The sequence below is a fragment of the Mustela nivalis genome (assembly GCF_964662115.1).
Source record: "Mustela nivalis genome assembly, chromosome: 4".
NCBI classification, from domain to species: domain Eukaryota; kingdom Metazoa; phylum Chordata; class Mammalia; order Carnivora; family Mustelidae; genus Mustela; species Mustela nivalis.
The window spans coordinates 61112707-61138098 of NC_139023.1; the positions used below are offsets into that span (position 1 = coordinate 61112707).

At 42.2% G+C, this 25392-nt stretch overlaps 1 long non-coding RNA gene across 1 annotated transcript in view; it reads right to left on the reverse strand.

Annotated features, from left to right (window-relative positions):
* LOC309862912 overlaps positions 1-24954 on the reverse strand; it is a 49938-nt gene extending 24984 nt beyond the window's left edge. Inside the window, exon 1 of the long non-coding RNA XR_014310790.1 lies at positions 24754-24954. This is a non-coding gene — a long non-coding RNA (uncharacterized lncRNA). The remainder of the gene's footprint in view (positions 1-24753) is intronic.
* Between the last annotated feature and the right edge of the window lie 438 nt (positions 24955-25392).

A 25392-nucleotide genomic window follows, 5' to 3' on the forward strand; every position in this document is an offset into this window, starting at 1 on the left:
CAAAGGGCAGGTTACCTAGAATGCAGAAAACTGCATTTACAAAGCACCAAATGTCATAGGGAAGAAAAGAGCTCAACCAATACAGGGGACTAGAATGCAGCCTAAAGGCCATGCTGATGGCAAACCTGAACTGGGCAGATGACTGGATACTACACATGGCCGTGAAAATACTGCATGTCCCTAACAAGGTCTAGAGAGCAGGAGTGAAGACTGGGACTGCCGCCATCCTGTGTCCTCCACAAAAATCTGTATTCCAAAAGGAAAATTAAGATATCAACTGAAAATGTCATGGTCTGCTCTCACCCATTTCAGGACCAAACCAAATCAAGCATTTTTCCTGGTTTTAGGAAGCTGCTAGAAACAAGCTCGATCGTGGACATTCAAGAAACAGACTTGTAAGGAAGTTGACTGTTCAGCTTGGAGCCACTGGAAAGCATGAGACTGCATTTATGAAACAGCAGGTATTGTGAGGAAGAAGACAGCTCAAGCAATCAATACAGGGGAACCTGAGAATGCATCCTAAATCAATGCTGATGGCATACCTGAAGCTCGAACCACCTGGATGACCTTCAAGTTCCCTCTTATGGGAAACAAGCGGCAGACTTAATTTTCCTATGTGCCAGTGTCACCTAGAATAGAATCTAGCATATAAAAATGCTCAGATTTTTGACTAGAACTAAGGAAGTCATTGGAAAGGGAAGCACACCTTATCGAAAGATTCCCACACCCTGACCAGATCCTCCTAATTATAGTACAGCTCTGAGCATTATCATTGAGAAGATGCACCTGATCAAATAGTCCAGGTTCAGCAGATCCATGACCACCCCTCCAAGCTGACATCTACACACAGGCAGTCCCATCACTTTCTCTATCTCTCCCATCAGTTGTAGCAGCCTACTGCTTCTGGCCAGAGCACATGATGGATGTATATATCTTATAAGCAAGTTCATGGAGGCTTAAGAACGTTCATTCTAGGATGCTGAGCACAGAAAGGCTGTATTTTATAAACAATGAGGAGCAAGTCTGAGGCCATTTATCTAGAAGATGGTTGCCTGACTGAACACTAGCCTATGTGGTTTGTTCTGCTACCTGGAGGCCCCACTGGCCAACTGAGCCTACCCTAAAATAATCAAGTTACTTGTTCAATCCAGATAGCACTATGTATTGAGGGCAAGAATTGCCAGTGAACAGCTATCCCAACATCACCAGTCCTTTTACCCGCAAGTCAAGCCTGTCAATTGCCAGTGTTTAAAGGCCAAATATGAAATGAACAATGAACAGACATTCCTTACATAAAAAGAAATATGATCCCCTTCCATGAAAAGTATCCTCCCTTCCCTCACTTGAATTACCCCCAATTGCTCTGAACTATCAGCAGTTACCTGTTTTGTGACTTAGAGTCCACACCATCAATGACCCAAAATTGGACTTTTTAAGTTACAGGTAATATGAAGACATCCAGTAAAACAAACGAAGGCCAAAGGTTTGCCTCTTAAATTTTACTGTACCAACTACCTCTCCAGATCCATGGAGGCCATAGAACTGACATGGGCTCTAGCAGCACAGGAAATAATCCAGAGAAGAAGTCATGAACCCATGCAGGACTAGAACATTTTGCTGCAGCTCATACTTGTATATGCAGCATAAGAGGACATACTGGGTCCTGCTACATGAGCTCTGAGTGTGGCCATCTACTGGGATTTGATTTATGCTTTCAGAGAAGAGCATCCTGGTGATGAGACTAGTATATAGAAATGTCCTACTAGTATATAGAAATGTCCTACTGTACAAAAGGTTTCTTTTTCTGAAATCTAACACTGGACTCTGTTTCTTCAGAAATAACCCTACTAAGAACCTGTGATGAATAGTTTTGTCAACTTGCTAGGCTACAGTCCTATTCTTCCACCAAACATTAATCTAGGTGTTAATGTTCCACCAAACATTAATCTAGTAAAAGTATTTTGCAGGTGACAGTTGAAGTCCACAATCAACTAGACTTAAGGGAGACTATCCTAGATAATGTGGGTGGGCCTAGTTTAGTCAGTTGAAAGGCTTAAAGAACCAAGCGGCAGTTTTTCTGTTGAAGAAATGCCACTTGTAGAGTATACACTCAGTTCCTGCCTGAGAGTTTCAGACTGCATTTCCTAACAGGGTACCCTATGGATTTCAGGCTTGGCACACCAGCCCCACAATCACATGAATCAACTCCTTTAAATAAAAGTCTCCTGATATTTGGTTTTCTTAGTGAAGTCTTAAATCTTATCTCAACTCCTAAAGTTGATTTCGGCTCCAGGAGGACATACAGGTACGGCCCATTTAGTTCAGCTATAGAGATGGAGATCACTGCAGGTAACAGGGCACACCAGTTCTCCCTCATCACCCACTCGAGATGAACTAAATATGAACTAGAGCATGTCTATCATGAAGACATGGTCAGAATCGGTCCCAGAGTAAGAAGCCCATTATAGGTTGTGTTCAATGAACACAGGTTGTTTAGCTCCAAGTTTGGTGGCAAGAATCCATAGTAAAAAGGACTTCTCAAATTAAGAGGGGAGAATGAAGGAAGTGCCAGACTATCAGAGCTAAACTGTGGGAATCTGTAAGGAGGGAGAGAATTTGGCTTCAGAGGGGGGAAGAGATGGGATTATTCTCCATCTCTTCCCAAAATACTCTCTCCGAAGGAGATCATAAAAAAAAAAATATATATCTAGCACTGCATCCACAAAGGCCCCACGGGGAATGATAAGAAGCACTCAGGAGTTTCTTAAAGAACCTAGTTAGATGTTCTTGGCCAGGGCACATTTTGCTCCCCAGGCAAATAGGACTACATCATCTGGGGACATTTGTCACAATTGTGGGGATGCCATTAGCATCTAATAAGAATAGACAAAGGCTAAGCATCCTATGATGCACAGGAGAGCCCCCTCACAATGAAGGATCATCAAGCCAAAGCTGTCTACACTAATGAGATTATATACATGGCTTTGAGATAAAGTCCAAATAACATGAAGTCTTTGGATGCCATATAGGAAAAGCAAAACCTTCAAGATCCAGGATTCTTTGTACTGAACAAAAAGATAAGAACCCTACCTTTGTGGATGAAGCTTATTCTTCAGAGCTACAATAAACCATCTTCCTCTTATTCCCCTCCAACTTTTTCCCAAGACCCTGCCGCTCTGCCAGGCACTGTTGCCTCAAGAGCTTTTACAGAGATATTGAAAGTCACAGACTGCTCAGTGTTGCTAGTAGAGACACTGACATGGTTGCTGCATTGAGATATCTTGAAAGCTACGACTGGAAACAATCTGCCCATCACTCTTTGTACTGGAAGCCAGACTGGATACATTGGGTGCACGTCTCAGACCCCAGGGCTTGAATCTCTGTGGTCTTAACCAGGCATCCTTCCATGGATAACACTTTGTGTTCACTTTCTTCATTCCTTCTACAAATATGGAGACCAGCAGGGACCTGTCTCACAGACTAAAACGAAGCTTCAGTAGACCAAGCACCTATGAAATAGAGATTTCATCCTTAATGTCAATTGATAATTGAAGCCATTCTATGTTGTACAGACACAATTCAAAAAACACTGGATCCTGACTTCAATAGTGGGGGAAAAATTCTGCAGCTGGCACAGCTGATTGAGTCTTGGAAATGCTGCATTCAACAATAAAGAGGCCTCTACTGGAATTTCACTGGTCTCTATGGACAGAAGTCACCAGACCCTTGAAGCAAAGGAGCCCACTTACACAGAATCAGAGTAAGAGGTCACCTATCTATTAAGGTTCATAGATATTTCTAACTGTTCTGAAGCTTAAAGAACATGATCTCACAGATAACAGCCATGTTCCTGGTCATGGAGAAAGATACAAAGAAAGAGTAGAGGCAAAAGTTCAACCCAACTGGATGACTTCCCTCTAGAAAATCAAGTGGCCAAGGATGAGATGAGCCAAGGTTCCCAAACACTGACTCCTTGTTCATGTGACTTCGTTTTGTGATTCAACAAAAAAAAAAAGATAGATCCAGTATAATATATCAGGAGGACAGTGGTCCTCTGGAGATGGACGGTATAGACAAAAGCCATAAAGCAAGTTTGGGAAGGCCCTAAGAAACATACTCAGCCTTTTGAGGAACAACACTCCTTCTGACCAAGTGTTTGAAGACAACACAGGAATTACAATAGAATCTACCTACCAAATCACTTGACCCTATCCATTCACTAAAATGCCATACATTCCAAGGGTGACCAAGGAACCTCTAAGACCAAGGAAGGACAATATAATGACAATATCTTGATCAAATGCTACTAAGCTGTCCCAGAAAAAACAAATGCCTGTTCACCAAGCATGTGTACTCCAAGAACCAAGTTCAGAGTACTTGTGCAACATCAAGGTAAAGAATATGCACCATTATTCACTCACTGCTCCAGGATGATGCAGATTTATGAGCTGATTGAGAACTTGTGAGTGATTTCCTACCAAAGGGTATGTTCCTTTTCTTCCCACAAAGACCCACTTTACTCTGTGTTCTATAGTTCTGAATACCTGCACCCATCACCAAACATACTAGCAGGCCTTTGTTGGCAGTGAGAATTTGTTCAACATCCCCCACTAAGACCATCTCGGGCAAGCAAGGTCCCAGTAGGTGGTGAACCATCTACATAGCAGGCCTTGCCTCAGGCCCTTCAGACTATAGACAATATATCCTTTATATCAGATTTTGGTACCCAGCTATCTGGTAATGAAGTGTCATCTCCAGGTCCACTGCTATAGCACATCAATTGCTCTGTAGCTCAGACAGGCCAGGCTCTAGATCCAACTTGATGACCAGACACCAAAATGTGAGAATCTTATTCTCTAAAGGACCTTAAATGTAGTGAGATGTTATGGTCCTGATTCTTTACTTCTATGTCAAAGGACAGGACATGAATAAATTGAATATTGAAGTGTACTATGTTTCCTGCAAGCACTACACAAGCTTAGAAGTGTCCCCTGGGCCTCAGTAACAGAACAGAAGTGGCTATGGCAATGGCAGACCTCATGCCTCATTACCATAATCTGTAGAGTAAGGTTCACACAGCCATGCATTTACTAGTATAGACCCCTTATCTAGAGTCTCATTCTATTGGGTAAATAGCTACCTAGATTCCATCCAAAAAATAGGTATAGGCTTTTTCCCTGAGAAAGGCACAGGAGGATTCCCTTAAGCAGCAGCCAGGCACACCTGAAAGGTGATAGCCTCTAACCTTCAATTCTCTACAAATAAAAGAATTTGTAGAACCAAAACGGTTGTGACTCCCCACTAACCATTCTATGACCCTCCTACAAAAGACCTCCCACTAGGCCATGCTTAATACTCAAACTTCATCAGAACAATTTTAATCATGAATTTGCCAACATTCATTCCAGTCATAGGCTGTTTATCCAATGATACACCTACTCATGCAGAGCCTGCCCCCATTGCCAGCAAACCAGAAGCCTGGCAAGTCTCCCCCCCCCCACCAACCCCACCACCTTTCTGGTTTGGTGAAGAGCCTACTAAGCTTCAAAACCATGAGTGGACTTTAGAGCCCAGCTCCCATAACTTGAGACCTCTCAGCACTTGGGCTTGTGACTCCTCACCCAGGCACACTCACTTCACACTGGCCTTGGGCTTGGTCTAATAAACTCCTGGACATGTTGGACTCAGAGGTGACCACAGTTCTAAGTACAGGAATTGGAGGACCCATTGTCCCAAAGCAAGTGCCTATTCCCATGGACCCAAACTTCAGTATTAAACATAAAATGGACAGAGATCTGGATCTTTCCCTAGATAGGGATCAATCTCTAAAACGCCTATTTTAAAAAATCCTTACTGTTCTCCTTTTCTCTACATTTGTCTTTCTATTGGTATTCATATAATTGTCAGGCAACATTAGAGCTCAGAAGGCAGTGTCACTATGTGGGACTCATGGGCCACTTGGACACCATCCACCCTTCCACATTTTCACATGGAAACAGGATTCTCTGGCTTCTTGGGAAGGATTGCTACACAGGGAACTAACCAGAAGGAAGTTCAGAAAAGCATTCCATGGTCTAGAGCTATTCATGACAGCCAGGGATCAAATCACTTCCAAGTACTTCTTCATGGCAAACTGATCATTCTTCAAGTAACCACACCAGCAATTCAAGTCTCTATGAAGGGTGGAAGGCTGGTGTCCTGATCCAAAGAACATGCTTCCAGCATCCTAAATCTCCCACACAGACTTGCTCCAGGTGGATCTTTTTGAGCTTGACACCTATTCTCTCTGCTGCAGACAGTTCTAGAGACAAATTTGTGAATAGGAATAGAGTCATTGGTTTCATTTGTCATTATCTTGTGGTCAAAAAAGACTAATTCAAGCAAGAAGTAGAGACCTGGAGTTGAGCAGCATTTCTTGGCTTGGGGAACACCTTGATTCACAGTGAAATGTTCAGTGAACTTAGGGCCTGGGACCTTTTTCTGCCCACAGATGCTTTCCCCCTGCCCCTCTCCCCCAACTGGCTTGACAGCTTGTATGCTGCTCTAGGTATGAATGTGTACAAGCTGGCAGAGGATCCATTTCTGTGAAGGTAGTTTTCTCTTATGGTGGATGGATGTCACACATTTAGGAAGCAGGCAACCCCACAGGAGTCAAGCAGCTATTGCTGACCTTCTTTGGGATTGCTTCTAGGACATTGCCCTCATCCTTTTGCTAGGATTGCTCATACCTGAGCCAAGGATTAAGGTCAAGTAAGAAAGTCAAATTCCTTTCTTTTCATCCAGCATCTTGGGCTGGAACCCCAGTTTTCTTAAAGTTAAACCTAGATTTCTAAATAAAGAATGTGTCTGTAAAAGACAAAGTAGAATAGTGGTTACCGGGGGCAGTGGGGGATGAAGAAGGGGAACTTATTCTGTAATGGATATAGAGTTTCAGTTTGAAATGAAAAATTGCTGGAAATGGGGAGTGGTGATAATTCCACAGCAGTGTGAATGTTACTAAATAATAATGTTACTGAATTATACATTAAAAGTGATTAAAATGTAGATATTGCATTATGTATATTTTTCCACAAAATAAGATAAACCATTTTAGGGTGGTCAGTTCAGTGGTATTCAGTGCATTTGCAATGTGTATCCACTACTGTTAGTTCCAAATCATTTCTATCACCCCAAAGTTAAAACTACTAAGTAGTTTCCCTCCTTTATCTACCCAGTCCCTGGCAATCACCCACCAACTTGTGTTATATATCCAGTGTTGGTCTTCGGAGTTGGCCACAGGAAGCCACAGACTAAGTGACTTAATAGAAATTTCTCACAGTTCCAAAGGTTAGAACTCCAAAATCAAGCTGTCAACGGATTTGGTTTCTCTGGAGGCCACCTTCCCTTTGTTTGCAATTGTCTTCCTGCTGTATTCTCAATATGGCCCTTTTCTTGTGAGCAAACACTCTTGGTGTCTCTTTTCTCAGGAGAACACTTGTTTGATTGGGGCCCTACCTTTAAGACTTTATTTAATCTTATTTACATCCTCAAGGACCCTATCTCCACATTCACTCACACTGGGGGCTGAGGCATTGTCCTTTGTATTTTGCGGGGGGAGCTCAATTCAGTACATAACATTCTATCCTCTGGCCCCCCAGTATTCATGTCCTCATATACAAGATATAAAGTGCATTTATCCCATTTCAGCAGCCCCCAAGGTCTTGACTTTTTCCAGTATCAACTCCAAAGCCTCTAAATATCTAAAATTAAGTCTAGGTAAGACCAGAAGTAGGATTCATCCTGAGGCCGGACTCTAAGGAATTTAGGTGTTTCTGAATACAATGGTGGGATAGGCCTGGGATAGACATTCTCCTTTCAAAAGGGAGAAATCCAATGTCACGAAGCTTTCCCCCATGCTTTCTTCTAAGAGTTATGGTTTTGGCTCCTGGGGTTAGGTTTTTGATCCATTTTGAGATAATTTGTGTGTATGGTGTGGGTTAAGGGTCCAGCCTTAGTCTTTAGCATGTGGATGTGCAGTTTTTCCACCACACCTCTTGAAAGTTATGTCCTCTCCCCCATTGAATGTTCTCATCACCCTTGTTGAAAATCTTTTTACTATGCATCTGTGGATTTCCGAGATGTCCATTTTATCCTTGTCCTAGATGTCTGTCACTATATCCATACCACACTATTTTGATTATCGTAGCTTTGATAAGAGTTGCATTGCAATGACTAGAATCTTCTGTAGAAAGTCCTATCTCAAGATATTCCACAGGTTCAGGTCTTCTAGAATTGCAATGGTTCTGGAATGTTCCTCAAGGAACAACTCTGTTTCACTTCAATGAACAGACTAGGAAGGCTTCTCAGCAAAGAAAAACTCACTTTGACTACTGGTTCAAGTTAACTAGCCAATATCAAGAGTTTTCATTGGCCAGTTATTCACTTGGCTATTAAGTGTGGAAAAGAAGTAACCATGCATTTGACTTGAAGTCTTTGAAATTCTTTCAGTCTAACATTTGAAGTCCCATAGCAGGACAGTAAGCTACTGTGTATTTAAATTTTTTTCTTTATTTATCTGACAGAGATCACAAGTAGACAGAGAGGCAGGCAGAGAGAGAGGAGGAAGCAGGCTCCCTGCAGCGCAGAGAGCCCGATGTGGGGCTCGATCCCAGGACCCTAGGATCATGACCTGAGCCAAAGGCAGAGGCCTAACCCACTGAGCCACCCAGGTGCCCCAGCTACTATGTATTTAACCTACAATAGCAGTTATGTAGGATGTGGTATCTTGACTATTAAAAATACCACTTCTGGCATTTATTATGTAGCTACTGGTCTAGAGAATATATTCTTTAATCCTCAGTGAAAGTGAATAAAGTTTGTTTTTTTTCCACAGGAAGGTCAGCAGTATGCATTCACAGCCTCATCTTAGAGTTATGTTAACTTTCCTTATCTTCACCATAATATAGGCTGCAGGAATCTTGATTATACTGACTTTCCACAGAAGTTCTTACTAGTCTATTTCACTGCTAGCATTATACTGTTGGACTTAGGAAATAGCAAATACTCTGGAAAGCACCTCTGTTCCAGATTGAAAGAGGTAAACTTACAAGGATTCAGGGCCCTACCACATGAGTGATGCTTTTGAACATCTAGGGCATGCAGGGACAGCACTTCCAACTTGCAAATTCAAAGTTACTATAAGGTGTGGCTTCAAAACTGGTGCCTCTTTGGATTGTAGAGACTGCACATGACACACTTGGAAACATTTTCTACTAGCCTCCAAAGGCCAAGTTTTAAGTAGAACTTAGATCAAAGATGTCTCTGCAGCCGGTCTAGGTTATAGTACCTATGGCCTTGCCCTTAAGTATGTAACTTAACAGGTCACATGAGTATGTTAGGCATACCCATGGTAGAAAAGTATGTGAGGTCTATATAGGACTCAACAGAAAAGGTACATACTAGACCTTTAAGATTTCAAAATCAGTCTATGCATTTGCTGGTAGAAGAAAATTAACAATCTGGAAATTGGTCCCAACCAGATTACTAGGCCTTAGTAGAGACAGAACCCCTAACCATAAACATCAATTAACTGTTTAGCACTTCCCATTATAACTGGATGCAGTAAGACTCAAAGTCATAAGGTGAAGTGGTCACTATTTTTATGCAGGAAGTAGTATACTTATGGGGAGAACCAAGCAAACTTAAGGTCAGATTTAAGTTATAAGAATGAATTGCTCAGACCCATCTTCCCCTACCTCCTGTTTCTATTACCTCTCAGTTCATACTTATTGACTCATTGGGAGATTCCTAGGACAAGGATGAAAAATTAAAGCCTTGTTTCATAGATTTGTTCAATATATAATAAGAGATTATAAAAGTACTATTATAAATTAAGACTCCTTAGAAGGTGCCCTAAAAACAGTTTAGAGGGAAAATACTCCAAATAGACAGAAGCTCAATCAATGCCTTTGGTCGTCTTTTGTATAAAATAAGGGGTCTAAAACACCCCAAAAAATAATAGTGAAATTTATACATCTCAAAGACAAAAAAAATCCTGAAAGCAGCTCAAAGACAAGAAGTCTGTAACCTACAAAGGTAGAAACATTAGATTGGCAGAAGACTTATCCACAGAGACCTGACAGGCCAGAAAAGACTGGCAGGATATATTCAGGGTGCTAAATGAGGAAAATATACAGCCAAGAATACTTTATCTAGTTAGGAGGTCATTCAAAATAGAGATGAAAGCTTCCAGCACTTAAAAAAAAAAAAAAAAAAAAACCCTTAAAAGATTTTGATCACCAAACCTGCCCTACAACAAATATTAAAAGGCATCCTCGGGCGCCTGAGTGGCTCAGTGGGTTAAGCCGCTGCCTTCGGCTCGGGTCATGATCTCGGGGTCCCGGGATCAAGTCCCGCGTCGGGCTCTCTGCTCAGCGGGGAGCCTGCTTCCTCCTCTCTCTCTGCCTGCCTCTCTGCCTACTTGTGATCTCTCTCTGTCAAATAAATAAATAAAATCTTAAAAAAAAAAAAGGCATCCTCTAAGTAGAGAGGTAACAGATAAGTGACAGATAAGAAAGAGACAATATATAGTAACAGTCACTTGGGCTAATCACTGCAATCAAAAGACACAGGATATAAGATTGGATTAAAACAACCAAGACCATCAATATGCTGTCTAAAAGATACTCATTTTATCCATTCATCCATTGAAGGGCATCTTGGTTCTTTCCATAGTTTGGAGACCATGGCCATTGCTGCTATAAACATTGGGGTACAGATGGCCCTTCTTTTCACGACATCTGTATCTTTGGGGTTAATACCCAGGAGTGCAATGGCAGGGTCATAGGGAAGTTCTATTTTTAATTTCTTGAGGAATCTCCACACTGTTCTCCAAAGAGGCTGCACCAACTTGCATTCCCACCAACAGTGTAAGAGGGTTCCCCCTTCTCCACATCTCCACCAAGACATGTTGTTTCCTGTCTTGTTAATTTTGGCCATTCTAACTGGTGTAAGGTGATACACTATGGAGTACTATGCCTCCATCAGAAAGGACAAATACCAGGAAAAAAAAAAAGGGGGGGGGGCGCGTGGGTGGCTCAGTGGGTTAAGCCACTGCCTTCAGCTCAGGTCATGATCTCAGGGTCCTGGGATCAAGTCCCGCATCGGGCTCTCTGCTCAGTATGGAGCCTGCTTCCCTCTCTCTCTCTCTGCCTGCCTCTCTCTCCATCTACTTGTGATCTCTGTCAAATAAATAAATAAAATCTTTAAAAAAAAAGGACGAATAACCAACTTTTGTAGCAACATGGACAGGACAGGAAGAGATTATGCTGAGTGAAATAAGTCAAGCAGAGAGAGTCAATTATAATTTGGTTTCACTTCTTTGTGGAGCATAACAAAAAGCATGGAGGACGTGGGGAGTTAGAGAGAAGGGGCTTGGGGTAAATTGGAAGGGGAGGTGAATCATGAGAGACTATGGACTCTGAAAAACAATCTGAGGGGTTTGAAGTGGCGAGGGGGGGGGTGTGGGATGTCGGAGTACCAGGTGGTAGGTATTATAGAGGGCACGGATTGCGTGGAGCACTGGGTGTGGTGAAAAAAATAATGATACTGTTATGCTGAAAATAAATAAATTAAAAATATATATATATATTCAAAATATATTTGAAAAAAAAAAAAAGATACTCATTTTTGACCTGAAGTCACCTCCAGATTTAAAATGAGAGGGTGGAAAACCATTTATAATGCTAGTGAACATCAAAAGAAAGCTGGGGAGGCTATCCTTATATCAAACAAATTAGATTTTAAACAAAAGACTGTAAAAAGAGAGGAAGAAGGACACTATCATAAGTAAAGAGTCTACCCAACAAAAAGATCTAACAATTATATTTATGCCCCTAATGTGGAAGCAGCCAGTTATAAGCCAATTAATAACAAAATCAAAGAAACACATGGATAATATAACAGTAGGGGACTTCAAACCACCACCACCACCCCCACTGCAATGGACAGAACAATCATCTAAGTGGAAGATCAGTAAGGAAATACAGGCTTTGAATGACACACCAGACCAGATGGACTTCAGATACATTCAGAACATTCCACCCAAAAGCAACAGAATACAAATTCTTCTCTAGTGCACATGGAACATTCTCCAGAATAGATCACATCCTGGATCGCAAATCAGATCTCAACCTGGATCATTTTCTGCATATTTTTAGACAATAATGCTTTGAAACTGGAACTCAATCACAAGAGAAAATTTGGAAAGAATTCAAATACATGGAAGCTAAAGATCATCCCATTAAAGAGTCAGTGGGTCAACCAGGAAATTAAAGAATAAAAAACTCATGGGGGACGCCTGGGTGGCTCAGTTTGTTAAGCAGCTGCCTTCAGCTCAGGTCATGATCCCAGCGTCCTGGGATCGAGTCCCATATCGGACTCCTTGCTCCACAGGGAGCCTGCTTCTCCGTCTGACTCTGCCTTCCACTCTGTCTGCCTGTGCTCGCTCTCACTCGCTTTCTCTGACAAATAAATAAAATCTTTAAAAAAAAAAAAAAAGAATAAAAAACTCATGGAAACAAATGGAAATGAAAACTATTCAAAACCTTTGGGATGCGGGTGCCTGGGTGGCTCAGTGAATTAAAGCGTCTGCCTTTGGCTCAGGTCATGATCTCCGGGTCCTGGGATGGAGCCCCACATCAGGCTCTCTGCTCAGCAGGGAGCCTGCTTCCTCCTCTCTCTCTCTCTTTCTCTCTCTCCGCCTACTTGTGATCTCTGTCTGTCCAATAAATAAATAAAATCTGAAAAAAAAAAAAAACCTATGGGATGCAGCAAAGGTCCTAAGAGGAAAATATATACCACTACAAGACTTTCTCAAAAAACCAAGTTCTCAAATACCCAACTATACACCTAAGGGTGCTGGAAAAAGAACAAATAAAGCCTAAACCCAACAGGAAAATATTGGAGCACAAATCAGTGAAATAGAAACCAAAAGAACAGTAGAACACATCAACAAAACTAGGAGCTGGTTCTTGAAAAGAATGAGCAAGATTGATAAACCTCTGGCCAGACATATCAAAAAAAAAAAAAAAAAAAAGAGGGGGGGGAGAGAAAGGACCAAATAAAATCATGAATAAGAGAAGTCACAAACACTGAAGAAATAGAATTCTAAGAACATATTACAAAAAACTCTATGCCAACAAATTAGACAATCTGGAAGAAACAGATGTATTCCTAAAGATGTATGAACTACCAAAACTGAATCAGGAAGAAACAGGAAACCTGAACAGACCCATAACCAACAAGAAAATTGATGTAGTAATCAAAATCTCCCAACAAACAAGAGCCCAGGGCCAGATGGCTTCCCAGGGGAATTCTAGCAAATATTTAAAGAAGAAATATCTATTTTGAAGCTGTTCCAAAAAAAATAGAAATGGAGCAATGAGCACTGGGTATTACACTTAACTAATGAAACATTGAACACTACATCAAAAACTAATTATGTGCTATACAGTGGCTAACATAATAAAATAAAAATGGAAGGAAAACTTCAAAACTCTATGAGGCCAACATTACCTTGATCCCAAAACCAGATAAAGAGCCCACCAAAAAGAATTATAGATGAATATCCCCAATGAAATGTATGCAAAAATGTTCACAAAAATATTAGTCAATACGATCCAACAGTACATTAAAACGTTTATTCACCACAACCAAGTGGGATTTATTCCTGAGCTGCAAGGATGGTTCAACATCCACAAATCAATGTGATATGCTACTTAAATAGAAGGATAAGAAACATATGATCCTCTCAATAGATATTAAAAAATCATTTGACAAAATACAGCATTCCTTCTTGATCAAAAATCTTCACATTGTAGAGATAGAAGGTATACTTCAATATCATTAAAGCCACCTATTAAAAACCCCACAGCAAATATCATTCTCAATGAGGAAAAACAGAGCTTTTCATCTAAAGTAAGGAACACAACAGGAATGTCCACCCTCACCACTGCTGTTCAAGTTAGTACTAGAAGTCCTAGCCTCAGCAATCAGACAACAACAAAAAAAAGAAATAAAAGTCCTCTGAATTGGCAAAGAAGACAAACTCTCACTCTTTGCAGATGTCAGGATACTCTATGTGGAAAACCCAAAAGACTCCACCCCAAAATTGCTAGAACTAATAAAGGAATTCAGCAAAGCAGCAGGATGTAAAAATCAATGCACAGAAATCAGTTGCATTTGGGCACACCAGTGAGACAGAAGAGAAAATATGAAGTTGATTCTATTTACAATTTCACCCAAACACATAAGATACCTAGAAATAAAACTATCCATAGAGACAAAGGATCTGTCCTCAGAAAACTATAGAATACTCCTGAAAGAAATTGAGGAAGACATAAAGATATGGAAAAAAGTTCCATATTCATGGACTGGAAGAATATTGTTAAAAGGTCTATGCTACCGGGGCACCTGGGTGGCTCAGTGGGTTGGGCCTCTGCCTTCGGCTTGGGTCATGATCCCGGGGTCCTGGGATCGAGCCCCACATAGGGCTCTCTGCTCTGCAGGGTGCCTGCTTCCTCCTCTCTCTGCTTGCCTCTCTGCCTACTTGTGATCTATGTCAGATAAATAAAAAAAAAATCTTAAAAAAAAAAAAAAAAGGTCTATGCTACCTAGAGCAATTTACACATTCAATGCAATCCCTATCAAAATACCATCAACTTTTTTCACAGAGCTGGAACAAATAATCCTAAAATTTGTATGGAACCAGAAAAGGCCCTGAATAGCCAAAGGAATTTTGGAAGACGAAATAAAACAAAGCTGGTGGCATCACAATTCCAGATTTCAAGCTGTATTACAAAGCTATAATCATCAAGACAGTATGGTACTGGCACAAAAATGGATACATGGATCAATGGAACAAAATAGATAGCTCAGAAATGGACCCCCAACTCTATGGTCAACTAATCTTTGACATAGCAGGAAAGAATATCCAATGGAAAAAAAGTGTCTTCAACAAATGATGGCAGGAAGATTGGACAGCCATGTGAAGAATGAAACTGTACCATTTTCTTACACTATACACAAAAATACTCAGAATGGATGAAAATCCTAAATGCAAGACAAATCCATCAATCCTGAAGAACCAGGCAGAAAACTCTTTGACCTCAGTCACAGCAACTTCTTGCTAGACATCTCCAAAGGCAAGGGAAACTAAAGCAAAAATGAGCTAATGGGGGACTCAAGATAAAAAGCTTTTGCACAGGAAACAATTGACAAAACAAAAAGACGACTTACAGAATGGGAGAAAATATTTGCACATAACATCAGATAAAGGCCTAGTATTCAAGATCTATAAAGAACTTATACTCAACACCCAAAAAATAATCCAAAAATGTGCATCACTTGGCATCAGGGAACTACAAATCAAAACCACAATGAGATACCACCTCACACTGGTCAGAATAGTTAAGATGAACAAATTAGGAAACATGTTGGTAAGGATGTGGAGAAAGGGGAACTCTCCTACACTGTTGGTGGGAATGCAAGCTGGTACAGCCACTCTAGAAAACAGTATGGAGGTTCCTCAAGAGTTGGAAGTAGAGCTATCTTATGACCCAGCAATTACACTACTGGGTATTTACCCCAAAGATACAAATGTAGTAGTCCAAAGGGGCACCTGCACCCTAATGTTTATAGCAGCAATGTCCTTAACTGTTAAGCTATAGAAAGTGTCCAGATGTCCATCAAGAAATGAGTAGATAAAGGTGGTGTGTGTGTGTCAGAGCGTGTGTGTGTGTGTGTGTGTGTGTGTGTGTGTATACACACACAATGAAATATTATACAGCCATCAAAAAATGAAATCTTCCTGTTTGCAATAATGTGGATAGAACTAGAGTATTATGCTAAGCAAAATAAGTCAAAGACAATATCACACGATCTCACAGATATGTGGAATTTAAGAAACAAGGCAGAGGATCATAGGGGAAGAGAGGAAAAAATGAAAAAAGATGAAACCAGAAAGGAAGACAACCCATAAGAGACTTTTATCAAACAAACAAGGTTGCTGGAGGGGACAGGGAGTAGAGGGATGGGGTAACTGGCTGGTGGACTTTAGGAAGGGTATGTGTTGTATGTGTTATATGTGTAAGCACTGGGTATTCTATAAGACTGATGAATCACAGACCTGTAACCTTGAAACAAATACATTATATGTTACTTGAATTTAAATTAAAAAATAAAATAAGGGGTCTAAGACAAGTATTCAGAATCCTACATATTAGCAAATGGGTCTGCTGGCCCTGAGAACAGGGTCCTGGAAGAAGATGAGAAGAGAGGAAGTTTGGGAAAAGGCATGCAGGAGGTACCCATGGGGATAGGCACAAAGCCTGAGGATTTTTGCATCAAGAGACCATGTCTACCAAAGCATTTGCCATGGACAACCCACTCAGTCAAGTGGACAGCAGGTCCTTGTCTAGAAGTCAGCCAGCTTCTGTGTTCAGTCATCCAATGCTTAGAGAAAGGGGCTACCCACTCTTTTTGTGTCCAACACCTTGGTCTTCCTCTCATTAAGGTCCATCTAGCCATTGCCACTGTTTTAAAGTTGACCTGTCAGCAGCAGCAGCAGATATAAAACACTCCATATTGTGTCATCTAGCATCTTATTGGCAAGGTGATTATATTGGATACTTTCACCCTTGAGAAAGAAGCATCCATCCTATTGTGATTGATAACTATTGTGGATATAAATTTACATTCCATTCCCAGGTACTTCCACACTCAGCCCTTAGAGGTGCCTGCACAAGCACTTTCAGAATACCTAACTTACTGCAGAAAAGCCTGTAAGTCACCTAAAACAAGGGACTGGAGTCCTTTTGCCAGTAGCCCAGCAAGATTTTCTGCCACATGAAAGTGGAAAAGCATACAGAACCCAGGTGATTCACTGGGGCACTTCTTGGTGCTCCCATTCCCAATGTTAAAAATAATTAGGCAAGTATAGTAAACATGGCCTGATAAAGTTACCAGGGGTTCAGACCTCTTAATGTAGATTTTGCTCACACACCAAAAAAGCTTAACAATGGAAGTACTGGCCACCAGAGAAGGACTGTAGGATTAAGGCTAGAAGAAAGAGCAGTTACATTTTATATAGATAGTCCTTAAAGACCAGCTCAGCAATAAAGATCAGGGAACTGTAGCTACCTACCACTGGTAGACTCAGATGTACCAGACAGCTTCCCCATCACAAAAGGCGCTGCCAGTTACCTAACCACCTCCAGCTGTTAGCTCTATGCTCCTAGGGTGGAGACAACTACTGGGTATGCTTAAGCATTCCAGTCCTATGTGGTATTTTTTAAACTGGTCTCTGTCACAGGTTGCTGGGCTAGCAGAGACCATCACGTTCACATTATGGTCTGACCTCTCCCTCTGCATAATCCTGCTTCTTCTTCCCTGGTCTTTCCACAGGTATTATTCCCAGGTCAGTCTTCTACATGCCTCATCTTCTCAGCATAACCAGAGAGAAGCTGCAGGGATGGTGGACTCAACATTCCTCATGGGTGGGAAGAATCAGACATTATGAAGCCCCCCCTTCCATAGCCTACCAGCCCTTTCAAGAGGCACCACCAGCCATCCACAACTTCCCCACCTCAAGAGTCCGCATCTGTCTGCCTAACAGCAGTCTCTGGCACCACCTGAGCTTGGTCAAAAAAGAATGCATGTGACTTCATCTCAGGGTTGTGAGTTCCAGCCTCATGCTGGACATGGAGACTAGTAACAGAACAAACAAAGCACCCAAATGCAAACTAGAAGCCTGAAGGGAGGTAAAGCCCCTAGGGTCCTGCCCTCAGGGTAGGATAGTCTTTGAACCCCCTCCTGCTTGGTGAGGTTGTTGTTCAGGTGTGCTCTGCATGGACTGTGTACCAGAGGCTTCCCAGCAGGATGGAATCCACCCCGCAGTAAACTCACTTATAACCACACTACTTGCAACTTCCTTCCTTATTCCTGCTTTCCTCATTTCACTCATGCTTCCTGGAATCACCCACCAAGTGAATTCCTGCTCCCACAGCCTTGCCTCAAGATCTGCTTTCCAGAGAGCCAGACTGGGCAGTCTGCATGAAACTATAGGAGTACAGTGAGTAGATGAAGTCCAAAATCCAGGGACACACTGTTATACACTGAATGTGTCCTCCTCCCCCAAACCTCATGTGATGCTCTAACCCCTAGTATGCTGGCATTAAGAGGTGGGACTCTGGGAGGTGATTAGGTTTAAGTGAGGTCATGAGGGTGGGCCCCCACAATGGGATTAGTGTCTAAGAAGAAGACCAGAAATCCCTGGTTTTCCACCATTTGAGGACACTGGAAATAACAGCAGTCTGCCTATCAATTGCTCCACCACCAGGAAGCAGATCTGCTGGCACCTTCATCTTGGACTTCCCAGCCCTCTCATCCCTTTAGACCCAGCAGGTCTCTGGCTCCTCAACTTTCCTTTCTCTCCACCTCCCCCCCACAAAAGTCTACAGTATCTCAGCTTCACTTCCCAGTGGTTTTCACATACACATTTGCTTTGCTTCATGGAGCTTGGCTCTCCCAACAAGTGACTATAGGACCAAGGATGGAGGTACTTCGTGGTTCTGAGCACAGGTATATACATGCCTGGCCCCAAACCCACCCTGTTCCTGAGTCTGAGCCAGTAGAGCCACTAGTGACTCTCAGTGAATCAGGTATCCTTTTAGTGCATGAAAGGACACACACACACACACCCGTGTTCAAAAGAACCTTCTGTCTCCAGATCAGAGAAGTAGCTAAGTCTGAAAGGGGGAGAATGCTAATATTCTTAGATCAGGAGGTCATTAAATGCAGATGACCAGTCCATTCTGTAAGATGCTATTTGAATGCTTCTTCTGCTTGTCCTTATATGTCCCTTTAATTGGTCAAGATAACTTCTTCTATGCTTACCTCCAATGTACTTAGGTTGCCCTCAAGCTGTTAATAAAACACAGATGAGCTTAAAGTTGTTTATCCCTCAGATTTCTCATAAGGCCTGGCCTACAGAATCAAGAAAAAGCAGTTTACTGGCAAGCTGGACCAGAAGCTTAAAGAGTTTACCTCAAAACAGAGGAATTCTGTATAGAAAGACTACTTCTAGGTCATCCTGAGATCCTAGCCATTGAAATACAGCTGTGGACCACTGGGTATGTTACCAGTGTTTTATGTAAGATGTGTTTCAAGCAAAGCTTTAGACTTTGTCAGGGTCACTGTAGGTCACTGCTGCTTATGTATTCAGTCTTGAAGTCAGCTTTATAGTTTCTATATACCCTGAATACTCAAGAGTCAGGCTTAGAACTGAATTAAGATGTTCTAACTGCTACCTCGTGGATTACCATGATCTGTCGTGTTAAGCTATTTGCTTGACAGCTTATCCTTTATTATTGTGGAACAACTTGCCTTTGCCAGGTTCAATGTCTAAATTTGGTTCTTAAGCTTCTGGGGCTTTATGTTAATATTTGAAATAAATTTTCTCAAATTTGTATGTGAGGCCATGTGAGAAAGATCATTAAATATTCTCAATCAGCCATCTGCTGAGAAAGGAGTTTACCTGCTTAGTGCATACCCCTGGCTTGGGAGGTAGACAGGGGCACCTGGACCCATCAGGAAATCCAGGGCTCCCCTGCTCAGCATGAGAGCTCCCCACACATGCATGGGATCACGTAGGTTGAGAGCTCTACGAGCTTGATACGTAAGGATAAGGTGGGGTACGAAGGATGAGGAGGATAAAGATTTTTCTAGAGGGAAATAGGGCAAGAGCAAAAGGTACTGAGGCAGCACCAACTCCATCTTTGGCCCTTCGTCTTGTTTATGTCCATGCAACGACCACCCCCCAACACCACCCCCTTGGAACTACAGGTTACAGGTCCCATGGAGGTTAATGCATGCCCCAACTAGAACTTAGGAAGGCTTGTTACTGATCTTCCCTGGAATTGTTTAGGTAACCAGTAGAGATAACCTAATTTCTTCCCCTCTCCCACTCAGGCGCAGGTGGCATTATAGGATCAGGGCATGGTCCTCTTGCTCTATAAAAAACTGCAGATTAAAGTCCAGACTTTGCAAAGAATAGCTGTATGTGCCTTGGATTGTCATCTACTCAGACCACCGATCAGCAAATTATCCTGAACAAAACTGCCAACAGTATAAAGCAGCTGGATTCATTTTTTCGGTCTCAAAGCACATTCAGTTTGGGTACTTTACTGTCCCCTCATAGCTATTGAAAACGCATGTTCTTTGACATGAGAGTACCCAGCTATCGGCTAAACAGAACTTAGGGAGAAGTCCTCTCCCTGATCCAACCTGTAGGTGGAATAGCCCTGGTGACCATGCTTTGTTGGCTTTTATGCTCAATGGTTGCTAGACCAGCAAGTGCTATAAGGCCATCTGCTTGGTCCAGGCAGCATCCCATGATCGCCTTCAGTACACCCATTACATTAACTGACTGCCTCAGAGAGGATGCAGGACAGCATCTGGTAAAGAGCAGCATGCAGAGTCCAGGAGATCATTCTACATTCATGTTGGACTGTGCTCACTATTCAGGTCTCAAAACATTTCTCTTTTAAAATGGTCATGCAACAGGATAAAGTGGTTTCTGTGATTCATTCCCTTCTGGCAGCAAGAGATTAAGAATTAAAAGGGTCAGAGAGGTGGGGGGCACAGCAACACACTTTCTAAGACAAGCAGGGATAGTCTATTCAAAGACTAACCTTGACAAATCTGATCAGTATTCCAGGAATGGGTTTAGTTTATATCTTAAGACCTAGTATAGAATAAACTTACTGTAACATGAACCATAAAGCTGAATAGCCCAATAAACCAGTTAAGGGATCCATTTTGTCAAATTCACTGCTACCTGGCACAAGTGAAATTTCAAAGCCTATGATAGACAAAAGATGCTTAAAGTCCTTGTTAGACGTTTAAGTCAGAAGGGTTTTACATAAGTTTACACTTTGATTGCAATTCACACTAAAAGAAATCCAGAAAAACAGACTTGACTTATCATAAGTGATCCTGGTGAAGAAAGGATCCTGGTTGACCTGCAGATTGCTCTCATAGACCTTACCCACTCAGACCCCACAAAAGCAGCATCACAGCCCAGCCTCCAGCAATGTGGGAACTTGACTACAGAATGCAAACCAGCAGGGGATACCTGAAACAAATTCTAGTCCTGTGCCCCACCGCCACCGCCCCTCCCCCACTGCCACCTTTCCTCCAGGAGTGCAAAGGGTTTAATCATCCTCTCCTTTGTATCTTGGCCTACAGCTTCATCTCACCAGAACAAGGACTTGCATCGCTTTCTCTGCAGTAGTAAAGCCTACTTCAGAGGCAGGAGTTTCCTGGAAGAGTGAATACAAATTGAAGAGGGGCAATTATTCCTTGGAGATTCTGAGTGCTGAGGTGCATGGGCGCAGGGGTAAGGATGTCCCATGTTTAGTCCTAGAAGACAGCCAGCTATCAGGCTCTGCAAGCCTTCCCTATTCTACATGGCCAATTGACTTAGGCACACTATCCCTGCAGATAAGGGTATATATACAACTTATATTTAAGGATAACCCACAGAACGGCCAGCCTACTTCTTATGAGTATTGAGGTCTTGGGACATCCAACTTCTCTTTATTTGTAGGTGCTTAAGATTATACTAAGCCAAAGATATAATCATACTTAATCAAAGACAACTTAGTGGCTCACAGAGCTTTCTGGAACATTTCTCACCAGAGATGACAAAGGACTTTAGAAATGTGATAGAAGCACTTAAGTCTTAATTTTTTAAAAAGGGTGAAAATGTTAAACTTTCTGTTCCTAATCACTAGTTTTATCTACCCACAGGAATCACGGAAAAAGCCTAGATAGATTCAAGAATCACACAGATAAACATCATGGTAAACCACTCAAGGCTTAATATTGGCTGCCTAATGGAGGTTGGGCAGGTCACTTTGGACAGGTTGGATACCTTGAAATGTTTTAGTGAACAGAAATTATCCTGAGAAGGTAAAGAAATACTGTTGAAGAGATCCAACATGGTTCTCATTCTCTGCAAATGGTTTCCATTCTCTGCCAATGGATAGAGTCATCACCTCCAAAAATCTAAAGTTACAAATTAATAGGGCAGATATTCAAGTTATTATTCGATTTGGGAAGAGAACTGATCAACCTTTTAGTGGTCTTCTGATTCTTAAACAGTTGGTGATTAAGTGTCCTTGAGATAAAGGATCTGGACCATCCCAGTGGGTAGTTGGGCTTCTTGATCTAGGTACTTGGAAGGCAGATAGGACCTTCCTCGGTGCTGTTCAAGTGTAAAACTCCAAGGAGTGATTTTAACACCTGGGTGTGGTGTGGGTGTTCCAAAAAAAGCTTAGGAAGAAGTCTTCCAGAGAACCACCTCTAGGAATAGTTCATGGTTTGGCAGTTCAAGATGCTAAGCATGGAATTACATTCTGACCTAGGAATTCCTGTTAGGTAAACATCCAAAAGAATTAACAGGGATTCAAGCAGATACTTATACACCAACATTCACAGTATTCATAAGAGCCAAAATGTGGAAAACCCTGGTATACACCAGATGAATAGATAAAATAGGATACAGACAAGGTTGTTCAACCAGAAGAATCAATGAAGTGGATAAATTGTTCTAACAAGCATGGACCTTGAAAAAATTCTAAGACAAAAGAATGGTCTAAAAGTTATAGGAAATCATGAGAATAGGCACTTAATAGACAAGTTAGATTGGAGGTTGTCAGTGGCTGGGAAGCACAAACAATGAGAGTTATTGTTTAATGGTTGTCTAGTTTCTCTGTGGAATGATGTGCAAACATCCCTCATTTGAAAGCTTGATAAGCATGGAGAATCTAAGGCCCCTGATTATATACTGAAAGATGGTTCAATTGGCAAATTTTATGTAGTATATATATCTCACCACAAAAATATTTGGGGAGAGGGGAATAGCCACACATCTACTTGGGGAGGAGATATTTTTTTTCAAAGCCTACCTGGTAGAGACAATGTTTCTATCTCCCCCACCAAGTTCATGTGTTGAAACCCTCGCCAATAATGTGACAGTATTTGGAGATGAGGTCTCTGAGAGATAATCAGCTTTAGGTTAGGTCATGTAGGTACAGCTCCCAAGGATTAGTTCCCTTCTATGGAGAAGAAGGGACCAGAGCTCACTCTACCACATGAGGTCACAGCAAGAATGCCACAATCTTCAAGCCAAGAAAAGAGCCCTTACCAAGCAGAATTTGCCAGCACCTTAACCTTGGACATCCCAGCCACCAGAACTGTGAGAGATCCACTGTTTAAGCAACCCAGTCAGTGGTATTTTGTTACAGAAGCCTATAAGAAGGTTAGAAAATTTCCTCTAAGTTAGGATCTGATGTGTGAAGAGTTTGGAGGTCATATTTTCCTCTAGGAAAGTAACAAGAGGACACTGAACAAACTGAAAAAACTTAGATCTGAAGAAAGCCCCACAGGCTAAATGGCCTCAAGAACTGGAGGGCCAAACAGGATACCAGGTTTCAGTTTATAAGGAACAGAAGTCCAGGGGAAGCCTGGGCCAAGCCAGTACCTTTAGGAACATGTTAAACTGGAGTTGACAAGTTGATCCAGGCTTGGTGTCCACTGGTTGAGGATTAGAGCTCGAGTGGGAACCCAAACTCAGGAGGCTCTAGCAGTTTCATGATTTACTTCCAGGAACCCCAGAGTACCACTGTGGATTGGAGGGAAATCCCCTTGGGCTTCCAAGCAGGCAGAAAGCAAAACAGTCATTCTGGAATTTACTCAGCTCTGTTTTCAACAAGGCTTGCAAATCATTACCCATCTGATGGATGGGCGGTACACAAACTTCTGCCTTCTTTATAGACTTTCCATCTCACCTGAAAAGTAGTACTTGAGTAGTGGGCAAGGATTTTCCAGGGTTAGTCACAGATACTAAGTCATATTCAAGAAACTCAAATCCAAGATAAGTACCAAAAAGAACTTTATGATATGCCTAGCCATATCACATTCAAGCCTCAGGAAGTCCAAGACAGAGCAAATCTCAGAAGTTCTAGGAGAGGAGAAAACCGTGGCAGAAGAACAGAAGGACCATGAGACTGATCCCCACCAGGAACCTGGGGAGGAGTTTCCCCAGCCATGTCCCTCTGTGTGCTCTGAAGTCACATATCCCTTCATGAGGAGACAGAGCCAAGAGTCCATGAGGGCAATTCCGTGGGCTAAGACCAACAAGCACTCTCTGGTGACTGCTCAGTGAGGGCCACAGGAGGAGACTTCTTAGGCAACTGGCCTGACTGCCCATTAGAAAACACCTCCTAGGGGAGGAGTCAAGATGGCGGAGAAGTAGCAGGCTGAGACTACTTCTGCTAGCAAGAGATCAGCTAGATAGCTTATCTAAAGATTGCAAACATCTGCAAATTCATCAGAAGATCAAAGAGAAGAACAGCAATTCTAGAAACAGAAAAGGTAGGACTGGCGGAGAAGTGAATCCAAAGCGACGGGAAGATAGACCCTGGGGGGGAGGGGCCAGCTCCCGGCAAGCGGCGGAGCAACGGAGCACAAAATCAGGACTTTTAAAAGTCTGTTCAGCTGAGGGACATTGCTCCAGAGGCTAAACCGGGCGAAGCCCATGCAGGGTCAGCGTGGCCTCAGGTCCTGCAGGGTCACAGAGCTTGCAGGTATTGGAATGGGGAAGCGGGCTACAGAGACAGAACTTACAGTGAGCTCCCAGCTCGGAGTTACCTTGAACCGGTCACAGGCTTGGTGAGGTAGGAGCGCGGCCAGAGGTCAGGCAGATGGGAGTTACTGGGCACTGTTCTCTGAGGGCGCACTGAGGAGTGGGGCCCTGGGCTCTCAGCTCCTCCAGGCCAGAGACCAAGAGGCTGCCATTTGTATTCCTGTTCTCCAGAACTCTACGGAAAGCGCTCAGGGAACAAAAGCTCCTGAAAGAAAACCCAGCGGATTACTCAGCCCGGCCCCTGGTAAAGGTCATGCAATTCTGCCTGGGGCAAAGACACTTGAGAATCACTACAACAGGCCCCTCCCCCAGAAAATCAATAAGAAATCCAGCCAAGACCAAGTTCACCTACCAAGGAGTGCAGTTTCAATACCAAGGAGAGAAGCAGAATTCCAGAGGAGGAGAAAGCAAAGCACGGAACTCATGGCTTTCTCCCTGTGATTCTTAAGTCTTGCAGTTAATTTAACTTTTTTTCTTTTCATTTTTTTCTCTTCTTCTGCTAAAATTTTTTAAACTTTTACCCTTCTTTTATAACGTTTTTTAACTAGTTTATCTAATATATATATTTTTTTCTTTTTTATACTTTTCTTCATTTGTTTTCTTTTTTTAATCCCTTTTTCTTTTTTCTTTTTTCTTTCTTTCTT